Here is a 23,029-nt window from a genome sequence, read left to right as displayed (position 1 = left end):
CAAAGAACGTAAGTTTCTTGCATGAGAATACACAAGCCGGTGCAAGAGCCCACATTAGAAAAGAGAAGCCTGTTTGACACCAAAGTGCAAATATTTTATCTTATTTAATGCTGTGTGTTTATGTCATTAATAGTTTGCATTTCTTTGTATTATTGCAGATTATCACTATGTTAAGTTTTTAAATCATTCACTCATTCTTTGTTCACTCACCATTTATTGAAAACTTTCTGATGGTATTCCAGTAAATGCTTAATAACCTATTCTCTGGGGAAAAGCTCTTTCCCTACCTAATTCTGTATTAAAAATACTCCCCCCATGCTTGGTGACAAACTACCAAGGCAACCAAATAGTCTATACAATTCCTGAAAACCTAACATTTAGCTCTCACACACTAGCATGAGGGAGACCCAGGACTCCATGGATCATTTTCCATACACCAGTATATTCCATACACCACTTTGTATGGAATTAGGGTGAAAAGATAAATAATTCCTGCCCCTGGATAATCCAGGATCTAGAAAAAGAAACTGATAATCAATAACACAAGTGATAACTTAAAAAAAATAGAATATTTTAAAGTCTATTGTCTTCCCAACTTTTTCATCTGATGACTATTTATAAGGCCATTCCCAGTTGAAAATTATTTTATTCCCTCTCAAAATTATAATATAGGTAATTAAAATTTACCCTAGAGTTTAGCCAGAAAAATATTGTAAATCAAATCTACTTCAAAGCCTTTTATTCATTTCATTTCCAGTGAATAAAAATCCTTAATGTTATTTCTCCTTGTATATCCTCCCTAATGTGAAGTAGAAGATAACTAAATAGTAGTAACTATCCATGTTACTGGGATAATTACTATAATCATACCATCATGATTCTCTATATTGATGTATTTTGCCTACAACACATCCAGGAAATTATTTACTTCTAAAATGATGAATGACTTACAACAACAATTCAGACAGGTATTATAAAGATAGGTAATAGGGTAAACACAATTTTCCCTTGAAATAGAAACACATACGTGTTCTGTATGTTGGCATGTGTACATTCTGTGTTTAAACATACTCTTTAAATTTTGCAGACATCAAATGGGGGCTCTGATTAGGATAAGCCTGATGACATTGACAAAGGGAGATATTTTAAGCACGGTTTCTTCCTGGAACACACTATGTTCTTCACAATTTAAAAAAAAAGTTTTTTTTTTTGTTTTTTTTTTTGATGAGAAAGCCTGTTTCACTTAGCAAAAATATTGATGGCTTAAATGTAGTCTAAATGACAAACTACTAAATAATTTTAAAGAGGTCATTTTAACTACTTGAATCGAATTGTTCTCTTGTGTAGGTAAGTAAGTAGAAAAAAGAAAGTAGTTTATAAAAACTTTCATGTGAAAACTGCTTTTCATTATTATAGTATCAACAACTCAACACTGAATCTGACACTCTGTAATATGAAAGGGACAAAGTTTCTGCAGAAAAGTGTAACTCACTTATTGATATAAGGCCATTTTCCTACCCACAATACCAAAGATCCTTTTAGGAGCAACATGCTGCTAGAAATATATATGTACACCAATTACTAGAGGCTGAACAGCTGGTCTTAAACATACTTGTATTACTGGTTTTTAAAACTTAAACAAAATCTGCTGCATATACATTTATTTAAAACCATTACAGTAATTAGAATGGCTCCTGCCAACATATACTGGCATACCACCAGAAAGCTTGGTATCAGAAAGTTGGCATCAGGGGCACCTGGGTGGCTCAGTCAGTTAAGCATCTGACTTCAACTCAGGTCATGATCTCAAGGTTCATGGGTTTGAGCCCCGTGTCAGGCTCTGTGCTGACAGCTAGCTCAGAGCCTAGAGCCTGCTTCACATTCTGTGTCTCCCTCTCTCTCTGACCCTCCCCTGCTCATGCTTTCTCTCTTTGTCTCTCAGAAATAAATAAAACATTTAAAAAAAAAAAAGGAAGTTGGTATCAGAAAAAAGCGACTATAGCTACAGTTACTACTGTAACTTGTCCAACTGTCCTAGTGGAATCTACAATACTTTTGATATTAGACATTAATTAGAATTTTAAAAAAGGTAATCATTACAGATGATCAGTAGGACAATTATGACCAGGAAGTGAATGCAATCTTGACATTTTTTCAACAAGCATGTCTTGAACTATTTACTCTATTTTAAATCCCACTAAGTGTTTGTTCAAATACAAGGAATAAGACGTGGAATTGTCCTAGATAGACATATAGAATACAGAAACATAAACAAGTATATATAAGAGAACATGATGACAATTCATTACATGTAACTACAAGTTGAGGGCAAAACATGGGGGAGAGAGTAGGTAATAAAAGATATGACTTTTGAAAAAAAATTTAACAGAAAAAAAAGGCATGACTTTTGAAACTTGAAACAAGATTTCTCCTATCAGAGAAGAGTAGAATGGTCCTTCAATATAGAAATCAAAGGTCAGAAAATATTCTCCCTGTTGTCAAAGGCCATGGTTTTCAGTTTGGGGCACATATTTGTAACTGAGCATTTCTGTGATGGGTCATATTCTTTCAATCTTCATTATATGTAATTTCACATGGGTTCAGTTTTTGTATAATCTACTCAATAGTATTAAAACAATACGTTACTCTTCTAGTAATCTGTCATTTACTTTCACACATAACAAAAAAGCTGTGCTCCATAGCAACATACATTAGCCCATGCCAATAACTGGTGGTGAGAATCATGAGCAAGCATCCCATTTTGCGGAGTTTGGGTTTAATTCTGAAGTATTTGACTCATGTTGTTATTCTTATGATATCCAACAATTACAAGAGCATAAAGGATATTTTAAGAATATACATGAAGAACGTAAATACTATGGAAGTGAAAGTTGAGGTAATTAAATTTGAAAGTAGCGAATTGACGAATATTTTACATATATATCAGATAAGTCATTTGTAAGCGGCAGTAATTCAGAAGGTCAGGTGATAACTCATGCATACATAGGTAACCATGTGTCCTAGTTTCTCTGGGACAGGTCCAATTTACATGTGTTGCCTTGATACCTTTCTAATTTGGTGTCTGTTCCAGAATTTTTCATTTTTAAATAGTCCCATTTTTTAAATAGTTGAATTAAAATCACCGGGTGTCGGTCTGGGAGTCGTCCACTTTGTACTGTGAGTTTCTGCTGCGATCTTTCTTAGCACATGACACTTAGGTTCTCGCTTTAACTGGTGGTTAAAGTTAAAGGATCTATACCTTACTTCTTTTCCCAAACCTTTTCAAATGCACCACAACTTTAATTTAACTCTTTAAGGCAGAGTGTGCTGGGCTCTTTCTGATAAAATGAAGCACACTCTATATGCTTCAAATCCCCTGGGGAAGAGCCAGAAGAATTTGGCACTACCCCCTAAGGACCCACTTGGGTCACCATCTGCTTTCACCATGGCCATAGCCAGTCCCAGGGTCCTGAAGAGTTCAAGCTACCAAGGTGTTAGTCAGAAAGACCAATGGAAAACATAGGAAATATTGGAAGTGCATATGTATGTGATATTTGAGCGGGAAACAGAAGACTCCCTGCCTTCACAAGTGATAGAGTATTCGCATGTGTGTTGCTACCATTGTTGTTTCCTCATTTTCTGGCATAAAATAATAACTCATTTTTTATTTCACAATAATCCATTTTAGGAGCAATAAATGAAAAAAGCACATATTTAATGAAAGTTTAATGATTAGATTTCTGCTTCTCAAGATAGTTGATACTGTAATTTGCACAAAATATATGTCATTATTCACTATCCACTGAATTGTAGCAAAATCACTGATCATACTAAAACCAGAGAATTCAGGGGTGCCTGGGTGGCTCAGTTGGTTAAGCATCTGATTTTGGCTCAGGTCATGATCTCACGGTTCGTGGGTTCGAGCCCTACATCGGGCTCTGTGCTGACAGCTAGCTCAGAGCCCAGAGCCTGTTTTGGATTCTGTGTCTCCCTCTCTCTCTGACCCTCCCCTGCTCACTCTATCTCTACCTCTCTCAAAAAATTAATCAGACATTAAAAAAAATAATAAAACCAGAGAACTCAAGTCTACTTAAAAACACCTTCCATGCCCTTCAAATATTATAGTTAGTTTAAGATGACTACACTGGAAAAAAAAAAGATTTAATACATGCAGCAAAAAAGATGTATTTATATACCATTCTATGCAAAGTGACTTTTTATTTAGATCAAATTACTATTCTTTTAAATTAATCTTGCTCACTTTTACTTCCAAGTTTTCACATACAAGCATAAAATGTAAAGTGATATCTGTTAATTTGTCAGCTTGAATAAAGAAAAACTTTGGAGACAGTTAAATGAGGCTAGTTTTAGATCACTGTTGCTAGAATCATCAAACATAAAGTTAATTTCAATGGTTGTTGCATTTTTTTCCTTTCAATTCACAAAACTGAAGTAGAACTTTATAAAGTTTATTCTGTTTGGATTTTCTAGAGAAATAGAAACAAAAATACCAAAAGTATATATGAATGTATATGTGTATCTGCATGTGTGCACACACATGTGCACACACACACACACACACACATTCATGTATACAGAGAGATTTATTTTAAGAAACTCATAATTAGGAGTTTAGTGTATATAAAAAGTATGCTCTCAAATAAAAATATTATGGTCTACAAAGAGAGTCGAATGAAGTTATCAATAATTTCAAAGTTACTAACAATAAAATGCAACTGTAGAGATTACATATTTTTGAAGATACGATATTTTTATGAAAAATAATTTAAATAAGACCATATTGCAAATGAATATACATTCTTCAGAAATATACAAGCAATGTGGTATGAGACAGATACAAATAAGAATTTGACTAAGTACAAAAATGTGTACCAAGAATAATTAAGCTGCATATGCTATATTTTTATTATCCAGAATATAAATACAAAGGAATACTAAGTTTGCTATAAGAAAATGTATATGCTTTTATTTTTTGAAAGAATTCTTTTTCTGAAAATAGACTTTGAATATAATTATACAAGTCTCAAATCAATGAACCCATTGTATTGATGAATAAATACTGTAATAATTATGGCATTTGAGTATTTTAATATCCTTTTTACTTTTACAAATTACCCTATTTGGTTGATGAATGATATGGCCACATATTATGTGAAGAACTCTACTTCTATACTAAAAACGTGCTAGTAACTGACTATGCTAAATGACAAAATAAATTTTAAAAAAGAAAATGTTCAAGTTTTTGGCTCCAGAATTGTTAATTATATCCAATGTCTTAGTAGCCTGCTGATAATTTGGGGAAAGTTGGAAATTAATTTCAGAATAAGCATAGGGCCTGAATTGTTTCTTGAACTTTTGCTGACCATAAATACATTTTTACTGGTATTCTTATTAATAGTTCCTAGTTTTTTGAAAAGATACTATCTGTCAGGTACTTCAAAGGCTTTTCCTGCTTTTACTCTATCAACCCTTTAAAGTAGGTACTACTTTTATTCACTTTTAGAGATAAGGAAAACAAGAGGCTTAGCAGCAATTCTAAGGTCACAAGAATGGAAACTTTTGATGCAGCCCAGATGTGCATTCTCTCTATGTGCTCCTTGGAAATGACACAAAAGAGTGAGTGCATAGTGAATGGGTGGTGTCTTTTGCCAGAGATAAACTTATCAACGTTAGAAGGAAACAAGATGGCAAACACAATGTAAACCCTTAAGAAGGAGAATACTGTGAATAGCTTTAAAACATCATGAGGCCAGCAGGCTTACCCTACTCTTTATCACTTTTAAAGAACTTCAAACTGAACTTGTTTTTTGAGAACCAGTTGTGTCTCTGAGTGTAGCTGTATCTACAATGTACTATTCCATTTTCAGGCATTTCATGGGGGATGGAAAGGATTTTGAGGTGGTATTTCTCTCTGCTACCTAGACTCATCTGCACTGGAGAGCTAACAAAATTTCCATGTGGGGAAAGGCAAGCTCATGACCAACATTTCTGTGTTAGATTACTAAATTCCCATTGCACCACCTCCCATTGGGCAATAAGTAATGTTTCTTTCCCTCAAACCTCAAGTTACTGACTATAGGACACAAAAGATAATCAGTGTATACTTACTGAATATTTTTAAAACTCACAACATTATTTGATAAGAATTTTTGCCCGAGTTTCAGCATGTAGAACATCCTTTGGCAAAGCCATCAGAATGTTTCGGATTTGTACTTCCCCCACTTCTACAAGGCACTCCTGATTAAACTTAGATTGCATTCTTATTAGCACTCACACGATTTAGTCCTTTGTAAAAATGTACATTTCTATTTGCACTCTTCTTTTCTAGTCTTATCTCCTCTCTAGCAGCATTTATTCAATATCCCCTGAGCACTCTTTGAGCAATAATAGTACATAGAGTGGGATTTGCCAAGCATGAATATTCCGCAAGGATCACAAGGATTCTGTAGTTCACTGACTCCATTGTCTTTGAAGGTAAAATTCAACATTAATGCTGATTTCTGTTCTTCCTTTTCAGAGCTAAGCAATAGTAGTATCCACATATTTTGAGGGTAATTTATATTCAGTGAAATATTTTTATTCATATAGGCTCAACGTTTCTTTACTCATTTGCATTTCTTCCTTCCCCAGATTCTCAAGGAAATGTTGAAAGAAAAAGTCTACCCTTCAGGTTATAGCCACTAGAAAGATGTCAACAAGATAAAGAGAAAATTAATTCATGGATGGCTTTAATTTAAAAATAAGGCAATGACTATAGTTTGAACTGGGACATAGTTGGACGTTAGGATCGGATTTTATTCACCTTTGTGTCCCAGTATATAACACAATGCCTAATATGTAACATTTGTTTGTTAAATGAACACTTGTTGAAAGAAGAAAACATGGGTGGTCAAACTGTGGCCACTGAACTAAATCTGGCCATCCCTTATTTTGCAAGGTGCCTGAACACACTCAGGTTCATGCACTTATATAATGTATATGGCTGCTTTCATGCTGCAAAGACTTCCTGGCCTCTGAAGATAAAACAAATTACTCTCTTGCCCTTTAAAAAGTGTTTCATGGGACATCTGGGTAGCTCAGTGGTTAAGCATCCGACCTCACCTCAGGTCATGATCTCACGGCTCACGAGTTTGAGCCCCACATCTGTGCTGAAAGCTCAGAGCCTGGAGCCCATGAGTGTAATTTTTGGTAGTTACAATGGAAGTATAAACAAAATTTAGTATTTTAATTTTTATTTACTATATAATACACCTCTTTTCCATGATGCCCTCAGGTCATATTCTGTTGTATAGATATGTTGTATAACCATTCCTCCCTGGTACCAGTATTCATGGTTGGGGGATAAAGAGACTCATACATATAACCTGTAAGGGGCTTCCAAGTCTGGTCCTCTCTGCTTCTGCTTCCCTTCCACAACTGTACATGTGACTTTAAAAGTTAAAAGTATGCTCACTTATTTATGGGGTGCCTGGGCGGCTCAGTAGGTTGAACGTCTCACTTCGGCTCAGGTCATGATCTCATGGTCCATGAGTTTCAGGCACATGTTGAGCTCTATTGTAACAGGTCAGAGCCTGGATCCTGCTTCAGATTCTCTGTCTCCCTTGCTCTCTGTCCCTCCCCAACTCATGCTCTGTCTCTCTCTCTCTCTTAAAAATAAACATTAAAAAAATATGCATTTATTTGATTCTAACATATCTGAGGGCATTGGAGAGGCCAGATTCTAAACTCTCTTGTTACAGTCAAGACTGGAAGACCCTGAGTCTTGGATGAATACCCATCACATGGCTCCTACTCAGAGGTCTAAATCTCTCATACTCGTAAATAAATAAATAAATGAATATAGAGTTGCCCACCCCTGCCAAAAGGAGATAATGTCCTATTTTCTTCTTAGGTATTCTTTTTCATAGAAGCCAAATTATGTCAACTTTAGAAATAAAATATTATAGAAAATCACAATGTACTTGGTTTTCCTGCTTTGTACACTTTTAACCTGCTCACTGGAGTGTTTATTTAAATAGAATATTAATGTTATATTCATATATTCATTTATCCACTCCTTTAAAAAAAAATAAAAAAGCTAGGGCACCTGAGTGGCTCAGTCGGTTAAGTGTCCAACTCTTGGTTTTGGCTCGGGTCATCACCTCGCAGTTTGTGATTTTGAGCCCCGCCTTGGGCTCAGCCCTGATAGTGGGGACACTACTTGGGATCCTTTATTTCTCCCTTTCTCTCATGTGCTCTTCTGCTTGTGCTCTCTCTCTCTCTCTCTCTGAAAATAAATAAACTTAAAAGAAAGAAAAAATAATCTAAATGCCTGATATATGTCTACTATTAGGATGTGCATTGGAGACAGAAATACAATTAAGATAAATATCATACTGATGAAGTGCTCGGTGATTAACTCTAAATCCTGACGATGAAAGATAAGTCCTACCAATTGGTACTATATTTAAACAAAAACTCAGCATCATACAGGCCTAAAAATGTTTAGTCTTAGTTTAAATATAATACTGGTTCTGACCTGATCAGTAGTATATTACAATCTTCAATTCTGTTCAAGCTTAATGATGTGTAGAGTCTCTGGTAGTCAGAACTATGAGTTTACTATTCTGACTGGGCTGCTAAAGCAAAAATAACTCCCGTAGACTCCATGACTGCCCCCAAGTTTAAAATTACATTGCTGAGTGAATACAGTGCAATGATTGATGTACGCGAGGGCAGCTGGGTCCCATCACTTTTCCAATGCATTAGTCTGTACCAGTCCATTGGAACAAGCACATTTTCTTGGAATCACAAGGCTGGTATTTCTAGGAACTGCTGCACACCAAGAATGCCAGTGCCTCTAGTATCTATACACATTCCAAACAAATTCCCCTAATCAGGTGCTAGGAAAAAAATTCTGTTATGTCTGTCTTAAACAAGTTAATCCCGTGATTCCAAAAGACAGCTGTCTTTCTTTCTTTGACAGATACAAAGCAGCCAAGAGTCACTTCTACCTTTGCTCGGAAAGCAAGGAAATGGCAACAGCACAGCAACCTTGCATTTTGGGAAGAGTCTTGCGTTTTACCTCTTGTAGCAGCTGTGGGCAGCATCACAATCAAAACAATGATGAGGAAGACAAAAGGGTACAGGAAAATAATTTGTTCATATCCCTTTGGGGTGAGATAAAGTGTGAGTGAGAAAGGGAAGGACAGGGACATAGAGAGGCTGCTCTTGGTCAGGCTGTTAGGCAGGGGCTCATGAGAGACAGACTCCTTGCCCTTTCTCAAACAGTGGGACAACCACCTTCTTAGCTTTGTGTTGGTTTCTCTGGTTAGTGGAGCCCACTCATTAGGCTAGGTCTAACAGGGTAGGGCATACGGTAACATTCAAACACCCATGCAGCCTACCTTTTCTCTTGACCACTATGTTATAAAATATGGTGCTTATGAATTTATGGTAAACCTATGCTACGTCAGGGGAGTCTGGACCCGCTCTGTAGCATCCATAGCATCCTTTCTCTGCCTTCTGCCACTGCTCCTCTTCATCCCCCTGACTGTGGCTGGGGCTACAAATGCTGCCAGTAAGATGACCATTCCCTAATCAGTTATACCTTTGAATCTCTCAAAGTGATTAGGGCCCTTTTGCTAGCTCTATATTTATCCATATGCTTCTTCGGTGAGGGGGAAGAAAAGGAGTTTAGAATTTTACTTCCATGTGCTGTCTGAGCTCCACAGATCAGCTCTGAAAGAGCTAGCTGTAGGTGCAAAAAATATAGATAATCAAAATATAACTTAACATGCTCTGGGCTGGCCAACCCCGAGAATCTCAAACTTGGTACCCTAAGTTTAAAATATTCAAACAGAAAGATTTAACTGTAGAATTTTATATAATTGCTCCGCGGATATCTGCAGATGATACACACTAATGTTCCTTCTCTCAAATTGCCTCTCTTACCTATCTTTAAACTCTCATTAATAATAACAACTATGATTTATCAAGTGCTTATTATGTTAAGGACACTGTTCTAAAGGCTTTACATGTATTAACTCAGTCCTCAGAGGACTTGTCACTCCCTCTCGTCATTCCCATTCTACTTTTTATGGCATGCAATCTGCAGAGAGATTAAGTAAACTGCTCAAGGTCACACAGCTAGTTAAGTAGCAGGGCTGAGTAAATCCAGGCAGTGTGGCTCTGGAGAGCCCAAGTTCTTAATGATTAAGCTCCTTTGTTAACCTCTGGGCTCATTATGCAGCGGGAATCTTCATTACTTTGTCATTATTTCATTGAGAAAGAGATGTTTTCATGGTGTTGCTGGAACATGTATAGCAAAAATCTTACCACTGGACACATTTTCATAAAGTTCCATGACACTCTTGAGCATCCAAATGCCAAGGAGTCCCTAGTGAGTTATAAATGCTCTGCATCTCTCTCATACTTTTATTGTATCAGTCAAAAATTGATTTGCACTACGTTTGCAGCAAAATATATACATAAGAGAAAGTGGGGGCCCCGAGTGATTTAGCTAATGAATGTGGGTGAGGTAAGGTGTGAGAAGATGACTAAAGAAGGAGAAATGCAGTGTGTTGACTTGTAGTCTCCGAATCCTTCCAGGGACACTGCTTCTCTTCTATCTTACCATACAAATTATGTAATAATCACCCTCCCGTACTATTATATTATAAAATTCAGTTTCTTTTCCAATGATGCTTTCATGACAATAACACATATGCCTCAATTTGTGGAGTAATTGTCATATATTTTTGTACATATATTATGATATCTCAAGGAAAATCAAATTTGCTACAGGAAATTCCATTTACCTTGTTTCTGCTTCCATTTACCTTGAAACTGCCACCAATTTATCACTCAGTATGGCATCTGATCTAAAGAGAAAGCAAAAACAAGCAGCTCCATGTTCTTTCCAGAGTCCCCAGTAGTTAATCACATTCTGATGCAAATCTACTGAAGAGTTTTTAAATGCCAAGTCAAGCATGACTGGACATCAAAGATTATAAACCTTTGTGAGGAAAATCCATATTAACATGGAAGAGTGGAAGCCATTCATATTATTTTAGAATTCTAGGACACTCATCTGACTTAAAGATTTTTTTCCTTTGAAAGGAAAGATGAATGGGCATATATCACTTTGGGCAGAATTCTCCAGAAACTATAATCTACAAGTATTGCATTTATCTGAAACTCTATTTTATTTTAAAGGTCGTGGCTGTATAATTCTGACTTTAGCAAGCAGAAATATTTTTCAAAAATGTGGTCTAGTTTTATTGTTCATCTTTAAATATTCATTTCATATTTGATGGACTACAAATGTGAAATTCAAATTGCTGCCTTTGTCTTTATTCTTAGCAAAATCGTCTAATAATAAGAGTTGAAGTTTATTTATAACAAAATACAAATAAAATAAACTTCATAATTTAACAAGAGCTAATTAACATTATTTGAAAGGCTGTGCTTAAAAGTAAGTAAGCTGTAAATTCTAGTTGTATAACTCAGATCCTTTATGAGTGATTTTAAGGAAATTGTTCATCTACTAAGTCATTGACTCAGAAAGCTGAAGGGGATCTTCTACAAAACCATCATGTTACTGATGAGGTCTGGAGAGTTTCCTCAGGAAGGACAAGGTCACTTTACAATAAGTTACAAAGTCAAGAATTAAATTAAGGTCTACTGTTTCCAACTCCTATGCCCTTTCTAAGAAGCATTTGGTCAAGCCATACTAGATACTGAGTAAATATTTCTAGTATTTCATGTCCAAGACCTAGCCAGGGTACCTTGTCTCAAACCCAAGTCAGGTGAACCACTGAAGGGGCTTTTTAGTAAGATAGAATCTCCCTTTTTAGAAGATCTAAGCAGAGGTCAATGAGAAAGCCTAATTATTCCAAAAACAAAACAAAAAGCAATATCATAATTTTCTCCAGATGACATATATAGGTGTTAATATTAAGTACATATGATATGAAATCTCTTAACATAATGTCCATTTATGGAAGACAGTGGTCAGGGAGGAAAGATGACATAGGAAAGATAACATAACCTACTCATGTCCCTCCCCTTTCCCTCACTCCTGTTATCTGTTCCCTAGAGGGCCAATCCTAATCCAGTGTAGCCTCATTTTTACTCAAATGCATCTGAAAAAATTCTTATTTTCAAATAAAGTGTCATTTATTGTACTGAGGATTAGCACTTACACATATCCTTGAGGGGACACAAATTAATCCACTAAAGCTCCCAAGTACATTATTTTCACTTTTAATAAGGGGAGCACGCCTACAGGAAATAATGGATATACTCTTTTTTTTAATTTTTTAATGTTTTTAATTTATTTCTGAAAGAGAGAGAAAGACAGTGTGAGCAGAGGAGGGTCAGAGAGAGCGGGAGACACAGAATTGGAAGCAGTCTCCAGGCTCTGAGTTGGCTGCCAGCACAGAGCCCAACGCGGGGCTCGAACCCACAGACCATGAGATCATGACCTGAGCTGAAGTGGGATGCTTAACCGACTGAGCCACCCAGGCGCCCCTACAATGGATGGACTCTTGGATGACTGTTTTCTGAACCAATCATAAATATTTGGTCAATTCACAAAAATAAAAATAGACTATCTGGATCTGATACCAAATGCTATTACCAGGCTTGATATGGGAATTTTTTAACACTCAGACATGATAGGACTCCTGGGTGGCTCAGGTGGTTGAGTCTGACTCTTGGTTTGGGCTCAGGTCAGGATCTCATGATTTGTGAGTTCGAGTCTAACATTGGGCTCTGCACTGACAAAGCAGAGCCTGCATGGGATCCTCTCTCCTCCTTTCTCTCTGTCTCTCTCTCTCTGTTTTACTCTCTCTCTCAAAAAATAAAGAAATAAGGAAACTTGGGAAAAAAAGGAAAAATAACTCAGAAATGAGGCACCATCCCTAACATTTTAGGCCATGCACAACCCATACAGAGATCAGTTAATAGTTCTAGGTGAATAGGTCTGTCCATCCCCCTTATTACAATTCATTGGAATATTTAATTAATTTTTGAATTTTGTATTTTAAATTTTTACTTACTAGAGAACAGTAAACTATCCATAGTCTCTTCTTATATCTATTTAGCTAACAGGGACACTGAGACCCTCCAGCTATACACATTCCCTGGGCAAAAACATTCCAACATGTCTGACACAAATCAGTGTTTGCTCATATTGTAGAAGCTTCAATAATTTCACTCAAGAGTAGGTAGCAATACAGGGTGTATATGACACAAACTATGGGATATATCTGGAGAGTGATGCTCAAGTCATCCCTTTATACCTGTCATAAAAGCCTGCTTATTTCACTTTTTGTGAATGATTTGCCACCATTTTTGGGTATATAAATGAATATGATAGACTCTAACTTCTTTAAGGGGAAAAGATGAAACCTGATCCACCTTGATAAGCTTTATAGCAACTAGTATAATGTTTTTCACATAACAGAGATTTAAATAATATTTACAGAGTAGATAAATGTATGAGTTTTTAAGCCCAAACTGATTACACGTGAATAAAATTGTGCTTGCATTCCATAAAACACAAAGAAGCTGAACCAATTTTTCACATGCTAATACATCTGATTAAGGCATTGCTTAATGTGTTGATCTCACATATCATCCACACAGAAATTTTATCAAATTTAGTAACATGTTATTTGGCAAAAATAAATATGTTGAATAATAATTATACCTTGCCTTCTCTCGATGGGTTATTCTTAAACTATGTATGAAGAACACAATAATTTTAATTTTTAGTTTATGACATTAACTTAGAGAAAATTTTAAGAAATTGAAAAAAATTTGTATATAGTTCTGACAAGCTGATTTATTTGAACAAGTGTTTAAAACTCCAATAATAGCAACTAATGACTAACATGGTTATATTGTAAGTTATCAAATTAAATTATGACTAGTTAGAAATAGGAGCCCTGAAAAGTTTCCATTTAAAACGTAATTGGGGGAAAATGTCTATTTCTGGCCAAAGTTAAGTTAAAAGCTGACAAAAATCCTTTAAATTTTTTTTAATGCCGGTTAATGACCACAGAGAAAGAAAGAAAAGAAAGAACATGGAAATAGAAATGGAATTGGGTGGAGTACAAATTTTCTTACAAAATTTTTATTTTACCTTTGGATCTTAACAGGTGGTAAGTCTGGTCTTATGAAGAATTACCAGAAAATTGAATCCACACATTAATCTTGCAGATTTGGAGGCTGGCAGGGCCATCTGGTACCAACTCCACTGGCTCTTCAGATCCCTGAAAGGCCCACGTTTACAATCTCTTCTCGTGTGCACAGTCCTGTCTCCCAAGCTTTTCCACCGAGACACTGAGGCAAAAATGATGCTTCTATACTTGATTTTATCTTTTTTTTGTTTTGTTTTGATTTGGTTTGGCTTGGTTTTTGGGTTTTGGTTTGGTTTTTTGTTTGCTTTAGTTTCTGTTTTCTTGTAAATTGGTTAACCACTTAGGCTGAATGACTCTGTTCTTAAGTCTTTAATACATTTACTTTTGTAGGGTGTCATTCTATTCTTGAAGTACAAATAGCATTAAGCTTTTCTGAGATAACTTGTGTGCTCTTCTATATTATAACTGTCTACTTTCTCATCTACATAGATCTTCTGCATGTATTCTTCTACATAGATCTCCTGCATGACACACATCCACACACAAACACATTCTGTAAGTTTATACAGAAATGTTGTCTTGCTACCTATCCATATCACCAAGCACAATACCACATAACAGGTGTTCAATTATATTTGGTTTCCTTTCTCCCTTTATAGGTTATGGGAACAGTAGATTGCAGGTATTTACTACAAGATGGCTCACTTTAATGATATCAGTGACAAGCAATTTATGTGAACTTGATTTTTTTCTTTCCCTTCTCTCTTTAATCTTCTTTTCTTCTGTAAATCACTCTTTCCCCTGCTCTAAAAATAATGATACCCTTTATTTCTTTTCTTTTATTGATATTGTTCCAAAAATTTTTGTACAAACTCATTACCTAAGTTTCAACAATGGGCACGTCCCAAAGGTCAGGAAGAAAATGGGGATTTCTAAGACCCCGGATCAAACTTCAGAGTTATCAGATAATTTGGCCAACGTTTCCACAATTAAAATTTGGGACTAGTTCAATGAATTCAAATACCGAGAGTGTTTGCTAAAAATTACTCATTTTAGAAGAACTTCAAAGACATGACTAACACTGAATCATAACATATTTAATTATTCCTTCAAAGGAAATATACTTTCTATATCAATGCACCTTTATGAAGCCCACATAAACCTACGATATTATGTGTTTAAACTTAGAAATCAGGACTGTAGAATTTGACTCCAAGTCCTGCTTTGTTTCTGACCACCAAATTTTAACAAGCTTCTCTCCTTAACAGAATTATGTCCCTCTCTCAGCAGAGTCAGAAATAATGGAATTGCTCATTAAAAATAATGAGACGCCTTTGTAATGAGTCCTGATCTATAGTTTCTGTTTGTGAAACATCTTCTTTTCAATGGAAAAAAATAATTAGATCCCATGGAGGTCTCGCCTTGGGATATACAAGGTAATCTCAAAACCATACTCAATGATATCAACTGCACACTTTAAGAACAATCTGACCAAAAAACAGATTGACCAGGAAAAGAAGTTACTTTTGATACTGAAATGGACCTGGGAGACGAAGACAAAGAAAAAACACACAAGAGGATGCTGTCACTGTTTTGCTTCCATGACCTGTCATAACATATTGTTTCTTTCCTTTTTTAAATTTTAAAATGTTTATTTATATTTTAGAGAGAAACAGAGCAAAAGTGAGGGAAGGCAGAGAGAGAGGGAGACAAAATCTGAAGCAGGCTCCAAGCTCTGAGCTGTCAGCATGGAGTTCAACGTGGGGCTCAGACTCAAGAACAGTGAGATCATAACCTGAGCCAAAGATGATGCTCAACCAACTGAGCCACCTAGGTGCCCCAAAAACACTTTTTTTAAAATGTTTATTTATTTCTGAGAGAGAGAGAGACAATGTGAGCAGTGTAGGGTCAGAGAGAGAGAGGGAGGCACAGAAACCGAAGCAGGCTCCAGGCTCTGAGCTGTCAGCACAGAGCCCGACGCGGGGCTCAAATCCACGAACCACAAGATCATGACCTGAGCTGACATTGGACGCTTAACCGACTGAGCCACCCAGGTGCCCCAAACACTTTTTTCTTAAAGAATTTATTCTTATGGAAAATGGAGCACTAGTCACTGAAGGGTTAATCTCATTTATCAACCCACCAGACCCTTGTAGTCTTCAAACTTCTAAACACACTTTTCTTGCTTTAACTGCTTCTTTCATGCTGTGAAAATGGAACATAAATTTTTACTGAAGCCATACAGAAGTTTAGCAAGCGATCTCCTTCAACACCATACATTTGTTTCAAAGGCTAGCACAATACAGCTAGCCTATTTTTCCTATTATTTCCAACCATACTGGTTACCTCAGCCATTCAACATCTTCTTTGTTTGAACCCTCTATTTGCAAAATCATTAATGGCAAATAATATCACTTTGTTAATAACAATTACAATAATAGCTCGTATGCAAGTGCTGATTATGTCCCAGCCATAGTATGTGCTTAAAATACATTGTCGTATTCAGTATTTATAAAAACCCTATGAGGTAGGTATCATTACTCCGATTTTGTGTACGAGGCACTAGGGGTTCAAGAATATTAATCACCTAAGATCCAATACAAAGCTAGTGACTAGAGAATCAGGTAGGTCAGAGAATGAGGAGATTGGGAATAAAAGGACCAAAATTTGAAAGAGAGACAGGTCCCAAAGGTGCAGTGACAAGAGAACTGAAGGCAGGGGGCTAAGACCCTCCAGGAGCCAAAGCACCAGCCACCCGGCTCAAGTCTCTTTTATTTTGTTACTTGTCTGATAACAGCAGGCACATACCACATAGTATTTGGCATCCCGACAGGTCATGCACCTGCAGTGTATTCCATATGGGGTCATGAGTACACCTGGCACTAGACAAAACATTCTTATCCCTGGCCTGTATGATGTCCTTCTGGAGAGAACGAGCAGTCCTGGCAGCATTCTGACCTGGGAATGTAACTGTTTTCAGCTCCTTGCTGCTCTGTCCCTTTCCTTCAGGACATTCTTCAGGTGCCTCTGGCTTCTTGTTCTCCAACAAAAAATTGACACTAATTTTGGAATAATACATCTATTTCTTAAAATATAGGACTCCTATCTTCCCCCTTATTTTAAGAGGTTTTAACTTATGGACTTATTCAAGGTCTCACACAATCACCTCCATAGGCTCCTCCCCCTTTTATCTATGTCTGACTTTGGTGTGATTGGCCTGGTAGGTTTGGGGCCTCCATAACCCAGGTCCTGGCAAGGCAGTGCTTCCATATCATCCAAATCTTTTCAAGAGAAAAATTCGTTTCCTTATGTAAAATATCTTGATTTTTAAAAATCGGTTAAAATGTTCAGAGGCACATGTACAGGTCAGACCTGGCTCAGAGGTTGTCAATTTATATAATCTGCTCTCAGCGCTGCTACAATACTTGAGGACTGCAAGATTTCTCAGTAGTCTTCTCTGTGGTCTGAACCCCTGGCTTCCACAGGCCATCAGAATGTAAGTCTGCTCTTTCCTTCCTTTCTTGTACTCCATTTTTAAGTGATTACAAATCATTCTCATTGGCGGGTAGGTTCTCCTTCTTTCCAAGCCTTAGCACTGAAATCCAAGACAATAAGAGGAGTGAAATGTTACATAACTGGGTGAGTCATTTAACCTCATGAGGCTTGTCTATCATCTATGTAGGCTGCTTACCTACCTGAGGACCCAAGTAAAAACAGGAACATTTAGAATATTAAATCAAACACAGTTTACTTGTAGGTGGAAAAGTGGTGGGTCTTTGTTGGAATGGCAGTTGGAATGGTAAGGGCAGGGAAAAGAAGGGCCAGATTGGAATCATTTCTTTATTTTTTATTAATTCCCTAAAATTACTTGAGAGGTAAATACTGACTATTCCACAGTGAAATTGAATAATAGTGAGAAGAGGTACTACATCACCACTAATAACAGCAACCAGACTATGGGAAATAGACTTGGAGGTCTGTGAATTCCCTTAGGAGATTTAGTATCTTTCTAGCTGCCTATTGCATGAGAGAAAAAGTAACACAGAGAGGCTGGTGTACAGGCATTCCCACAGAGAATGTTCTTTTAAATCTCAATAATTTTATGTAGTCCATGGAGATCTGAAGACTTTGGCTCCAACTCTACACACAAGCACAAAACTCCTCACTGACCCAACCACAGAGAATCCCCTTAGCTTCAGGTCCTGTCAAGAAGCTATATTTGGCTTTAAACTTAGGATAGAAGTAAAGGAAGTCTCCGTCTTATCGAAGGGTTGCTGACAATCTTGTGTCAGCAAAAGTTCCCTTTGGAGGACACAAGAGATGCATGGAAACCAACTTTAAACAAAATGACCTTTTAGGAGGGCCAGAGAACTTGTTTTCCTTTTTTCCCCTTCCCTGCTCACAGCCTTGCTGTTAGGAAGTGTAAGTCGTTTTCTAGGGCTTCTGTAACAGATTACAACAAACTGGGCTACTTAAAAACAACAGAAATGTATTCTGTCACAATTTTGGAGGGCAGAAGTCCTGAGTCAAGGTGTCTAAAGGGCCAGCTTCCTCCAGAGGCTCTAGGGCGATCCTGGTCTGAGCCTCTTTTACCTTATGGTGGTTCCAGGCATTCCTTGCTTTAGGATTTATCACTCCGCTCTCTTCACCTGGCCTTCTCTGTGTCTTCAGCTCTTCTATCTCTTATAAGGGCACTTAGCATAGGATTTAGGATGCAACAGGCAATCCAGGATAATCTCATCTCAAGATCCCTAAATAAAATACATCTGCAAAGACTTTTTTTCCATATAAAGTCATATTCACAAGCTCCAAAATGTGGAAATATCTTCTGGGAGGTCACCATTCAAACCATCACTGGTAGGGATCTGTGTGTGTATGTGTGTGTGTGTGTGTGTGTGTGTGTGTGTCTGTCTGTCTGTCGGTCTGTCACTGCATCTCTCCTCTTCTGATGAAAGAAAAGAGGGAAGACACCCATGTGCAGGAGCCTGGGCTTGAGATAAGCGACATAAAGAGGTTCTCTCCTTGTATTCATTTACTGATCAGATCTCTGAGTACAATAGATTTAGGCTGAATCTGGAGATGGCAATTCTCCTCTTCACCCTAAGCATGTGTGAGAAAGTGGGTCTTGCTTAGAATCTCTAAAGGATTCAATTTTTTCAAGTGCTTACTGTGGAAAAATGGATTAGGGAAAATGAACTTGGCATTTATAGAACATAAAATCTGACAGGCACTATCAATTAGACATCCACTAGAGCACACCTTCAGATAGGTGTTTTGCAAATAAAAGTCAACTCAACTAAGAAAGCTGAAATATGTGCAGAGCATGTGGTTTCAATGATTAAATGAATCTAATGCACCTGCTGCTTAGACAATCTCTGCTCATCAACTTGGTCCCAAAACACATTCTATGGGGCTAATTTAAGCCAGTTACTGGGAATAAAGCAAAATCCTATTTTTTACAATGGAAATTACCTTCTCAACTAAGACAACTAAGAAGATGGAGAAAGCGTATGGGCTTTAACAAAATCTCTCTAGGGCTTTTTTACAATGTGTCTCTAGAAGCTGCAAATGCCTTTTTGCTCAAATACCTGCTTACTCAATGAGGTGAAAAAGACATATTTAGTCTGGGACAGCCTCAGCAAAATTGAAAGCTTTCTCCAAAAATTCACTTAAAATCTTAAACCTATGGCTTTCAAATAGTTTCCTATGCAGGGGAATCTCCCAGCACTCTCCCTTCCTTACTACTTTGGAATTCTGAAAGCATCCAATAGGATGTGGGTCCTCCAGTCTTGTTTTACTTTTCCAGTCTCATCTATCCACTTGTCTTTCTCATCCCTTGCTTGCGCCGACCCTTTTGTTCACAGAGGCCCAAATTCTTCCATAATAAGTGTGCTTCCTGGATTGTAATCAGCTACAAGCTTGGTAGACCAGTAGCACCTCAGACAGCATCCCAAATTGACTATTTGCATCTTAAATCTAAGTACAATAAGGTGTGCAATGCACTCTCTGAGTCATACTTGCTTGCTAAGTTATGGCAGTTGCTTTGTTTTGGTCTGGCCTCCCAGCAAGTATGCTTTCTTGTTCAAAACTCTACTTCTTTAACCACTATACGTATAGAGCAGTGAATTTTAACCCTAACTACATGTTAAAATTACCTGAGGAGTTGTGGTTGTTGATTATTTCTATTGTCATCAGAACAGCCCCACCCCTCAGAAATCTTACTATAATTTGTCTGAGATAGAGCCTAGGTACATTTTTTTCTGTTGTTGTCGCTATTTAACTTTCAGAAGGAAATTCTAATATAAAATAACATTTGAAAACACTTTCACAGGATAGTGGTTTAAAGTGTGATCCCTGAGTTAGTAGCATTAGCATCTCCCAAACTTACTGGAAATGCAAATTCTTTGCCTCTGTCACAGGTTTTCTGAATCAGAAATTCTAGAGGTAGGCCCAATAAGCTGTGGTGTGACAAGCTTTCCAAATGATTCTGATGAGTTTTAAAGTTTGTGAATCACTGCCATCAAGTATCTCTTGCCACTTGCTCAAGTCATGCCTTCTGTGGAAAGCATGTATATGAATAAAGTCTGGTAAACACCCTGGAATAACAAAAATTTACTTGGAGGAAACACCTTAAGTACAGACAGATGCAAACATGACACATACTTTCAGAGCCCTGTAATTCTCATCAGAATGTGACTAAATACAAGCCAAGTGCATGTTAAGAGGGAAAAAAAAACAAACTATTACTCCCAAGTGGAAGGATTTATAAAGAGTTAATTTAGGCAGGTGACACAGCATAAATAATAGGAGGGAAAAGCATTTAGGCAATTAGGTTGATTTATTAGGAGACAGGTCCAAAATACATACATACATACATACAAACATACATACATACTTACATAAGTAGGTGATAGTCAAACTATGGAGGAAATTGAATGTCACCCTAAGTCATTGAGGTGTTTCTAAAAAAATACCAGGAAAATGTTTATTATATGAGTTGCAATTAGCTCAATAAAGGGAAGAAAGAGGACAGAGAAATTTTCAGGCACTGAAAAGAGCATGTACAAAGGCCCTGAGACAGGAGAAGCCATGGTATCTTCAATAGAATCTCCTATCAGAGATCACCAAGTAGTCATTCAAAATGCAAGGTCTTAGTGCTCATCTGTATGGGTGATGCGAAGCTTATATTGCAGAGGACAGATTGATAGGAATTGTGACCTTGAAATTGCAATTTAATTCTAAAAGACTCCCTTCCTGATTATACTTACTAGAATTCTCCCAACTATTAAGGCTTCCTTTATTCCTCATCCATCTTTCTAATTTCTTTATTTTAATGTAAACTAAGGGGATGCTCTGAATAACTAAAAAGTTGAAGGTAGGGAAATTTTTTTGATACAACACAACCTTGAAGGTTGCCATAGTAATAAAGTGTTGAAAAGCACATTTAATGGTGGTTGCATGGCATTCTTCATTTGTAACTATAGCTTCCTTCTTGGACGACTACCATTTAGTGTCACATCTTGGGCTGAATCCCAATGCCATAAAAAGTAAATGAAACGTAGTGGGCACTTGATGGTTTTTGGTGCTCCATAGCCATTATTGCTTTTTTAGCTAACAGAACTCCAAATTTTCCTTACCCTACAGTCCTGACAGCACACCCTATCTATCAAAATCTTCTGGATCTCAGTTATGTGCTCTTAAATGACACTTCAAGAATAGACCATGGCAATGAGAAACAATGAAATCTGGCCATGTGTAGCAACATGGATGGACCTTGAGGGTGTTATGCTTAGTGAAATAAGTCAGGCAGAGAAGGACAAATATCATATGTTTGCATGTATAGGAGGATTAGGAGGAACTTAACTGAGGACCATGGGGGAGAAGAAGGGGGGAAATGGTGGGGGAAAGGGAGAGAGGCAAACCATGAGAGACTCTTGAATACTGAGAAACAAACTGAGGACGGATGGATGTCGGAGGGAGGGGGGAGATGGGCATGGAGGAGGGCACTTCTGGGGATGAGCACTGGGTGTTACATGGAAACCAACTTGACAATAAACTATTTGAAAAAAAAAAATAGAATAGACCATGGAACCGAGGTCTGGGCAATTAGAATTCCACACTTCATTGCTCACAGAGACTTAGTCTGAATGCCCCCAAAACACTAGATTGTGGAACGTGATGAGCTTAATTTATTTTCTGGAAAAGAAAAATAACTTGGCCAAGAACAACATTTTTAAAAAAATGTTCCAACATTAAAAACAAATGTTATTCTCTCAGCAATCATAACACCATATATACAGAAATTAAAAGTGATATTGGTTAAATAATAAACAAATAGATCAATGGAATTCAGAAATAGAATCAGACATGTAGAATTTACATTTGTAAGGCTATCATTTAAAAATTAGTAAGGAAAACAAAAATAGTTTTAGGAAAATAGAGGATTTCATAAATAATGTTGGAAAATTTGGCTATTTGGGAAAACAAGGGTTTGAACCTTATATATATAGCAGGCAAAAACTAATCTCTGGATAGTCTAAAATGCTAACGGGAAAAATCTTATAGTTTCTTTTAAATTACTGTTGCATATTATAATCATCTGGGGATCTTTTAAAAAAAATCCAGGATTCATTTAACTAAGTATCTGTGAGAGTGGAACTCAAGTATTTTTTAAATTTCTCTGGTTTCCGATGTGCACCAAAGTTTGAGAACCATTGCTGGTTAATAAAGAAATGTGCTCCTCAGATTTCTAGTAGTCAAAGCAAATACAGTTTAAAGGTAACTGGAAAAGTTTCATTAAAAAAAAAAAAAGAAGGCCAAGGGGCACCTTGTTGGGTTAGTCCACAGAGTGTGACTCTTCATCTTGGGGTTGTAAGTTC

This window comes from Crocuta crocuta, unplaced genomic scaffold (assembly GCF_008692635.1).
Source record: "Crocuta crocuta isolate KB4526 unplaced genomic scaffold, BGI_CrCroc_1.0 scaffold18, whole genome shotgun sequence".
Lineage (NCBI taxonomy): Eukaryota > Metazoa > Chordata > Mammalia > Carnivora > Hyaenidae > Crocuta > Crocuta crocuta.
This window is presented reverse-complemented; position numbering follows the sequence as displayed.